This window comes from Penicillium oxalicum (genome assembly GCF_001723175.1).
Source record: "Penicillium oxalicum strain HP7-1 chromosome Unknown unanchor11, whole genome shotgun sequence".
NCBI classification, from domain to species: Eukaryota; Fungi; Ascomycota; class Eurotiomycetes; order Eurotiales; family Aspergillaceae; genus Penicillium; species Penicillium oxalicum.
In genome coordinates this window covers 1-2,092 of record NW_026088297.1, presented here as the reverse complement: position 1 = coordinate 2,092, position 2,092 = coordinate 1, and the positions used below count along the sequence as shown (strand labels likewise).

The 2,092-nt window shown below is 29.8% G+C and overlaps 2 non-coding genes across 2 annotated transcripts; both read right to left on the bottom strand.

Moving 5' to 3' along the window:
- Positions 1–1,710: 1,710 nt before the first annotated feature.
- POX_tR198 lies at positions 1,711–1,796 on the bottom strand. Its single transcript has one exon. It is a non-coding gene; the product is annotated as a tRNA-Ser (tRNA).
- Positions 1,797–1,805: 9 nt separating this feature from the next.
- POX_tR197 lies at positions 1,806–1,877 on the bottom strand. Its single transcript has one exon. It is a non-coding gene; the product is annotated as a tRNA-Ile (tRNA).
- Positions 1,878–2,092: the final 215 nt, after the last annotated feature.

Sequence of the window (2,092 nt, the reverse complement as noted above, 5' to 3'; positions counted from 1 at the left end):
TGGGTTAGTTTCTAGGTACGGTGTAATATGTTTCTGATTATATATTTAAAATATATAAACTTTGTAAAAAGTTTTCCTGAACCTTTATTACTTAATAAAGGTTTTACTTTTTACTCTATTTACAAGAGTATATTATATATCATCAAAATTATCCTTTGATTAATATTCTTAGACACCGGTTTGATATAGAAGCCATAAGCTTAAGGCGAGGCTAAAAGCCTTTTTCGTTACTCATGTCAGCATTCTCTCTTGGAAATTATTTTGTGTTTTAGTCCAATGAAGTATAATAATACCTACAGGTTAACATACTACTAAAACTTAAGATAAAAAGGAACTATTTTTCTTAACCTCGAAAAATTACAAAAGACTTTAGTTACTTACTAATTCTTTTTATAATATAAAAATAAAAATATTAATACTAATACTAACACTAAATATTTTATATTATACCTCTACCCCTTAATTAAATATTTCTTAGAAATATAAATTTACTTTTTTATCCAATGTTCCGCTACCCCACATATTATGTGTACAAGGTTTCGGTATATTATTTTAGATCCGTTAAATTTTCGGCGTTTTCTCCTAATTATTTAATCAGTGCTCTGTTACGAGGTCTTCAAAAAATGGCAGCTTCTAAGCCTATTTCCTGATTGTTTTAAAAGAAAACATCCTTAATTTCACTTAACAATAATTTTGGAACCTTAACTCTTGTTCTGGGCTGTTTCCCTTTAGACATACAACCTTATCGCACTATGTCCGATTATTTAACATTCATCTTTGCCCTTCCGAGTGCAAATACTCTCCGGTAAAGTCGCTACAACCCCCGATGTTGACAAATACCTATGGTATTGTCCGAGATCACAGTTCTGTACCTGCTAAGATGTTAATTAAATTACCTACTTACATAGGTTCGCGGAAAACCAGCTATACTAGTCAGTTTGTCTTTCACTAACTTACCACAATTCCACGGATATCTTTACAACGATAACCCGTTCGGCTTTTACAACCCTGATCATGGTAAGATCACTAGCCTTCGGGTCTAATCCTAGATACTTATTCATTTTTCATAATTGGTTATCTAAGCAAAATATATAATAATATTATATTACATGCTTGCATCTAAAATTAACTTGCTGACCCATTATGCAAAAGGTACGCTCTTTATTATTTTTTAAAAATTTCACTCGAGCTGCTTATAAAACTACTATTTCAGTATTTTCCCTCACGGTACTTACTACACTATCGCTTATATATTTTCTTTAGCCTTTAGAGGAAGGTTCCCCTATATTCAAACAGATTTTTTCCATTTTAATTTTTTAATAGGCTTTTGTTATTTAGAAGACACCAAATAACAATCTCGTTTGATTCTTTTCTCTAAAGTTACTAAGATATTTCAATTCACTTTGTCTAATTATAAGATTTCTCTTTGATTTCTAGTCCTACTTGCTAGATTAATCTTGAAATATATAGCGAACCATCCATAATAGTTTCTTTTTATACTTGCCTTGATTTCTCAAGATGTATATGATACATATCACCTATATTGTGGAATATTTTTTTTTTATTTAATATATATACATATATTTCAGGTTATTATGATTCGAACATAAACAATCTCCAACCCAAATGAAGCGACCAACCACCGGACACTAAACCTGTAATTTTACATAATTATAATTTTTATTTTAATTTTCCCCTTTTTATAGGTATCAGAGAGTATATGATTCGAACATATGAAAGTTTTTATCCTTAGCTAGACTCAAGCTAGCCGCCTTAAACCACTCAGCCAACTCTCTTTTTTTTTTTGATTCTTCAGTGACTCGAACACTGAACATATCCTTATCAAGAATACACTTTACCAGTTAAGTTAAAGAACCAATAGATAAATAAATATTATATTCAAGAGCACTTAGATTTGAACTAAGAAATTAAGGTTGAAGCTTACAGTTTTGCCTATTAAACTATGCTCTTCGGAAAAGAGATGAACGAACATCAAGTGTTAAAACACAATATTTAGCAAATATCTTACCTACCAATAGCAACTTTTCCTTTAGATATTTTATATAATTAATTTTAACTTAAATACGGGTTA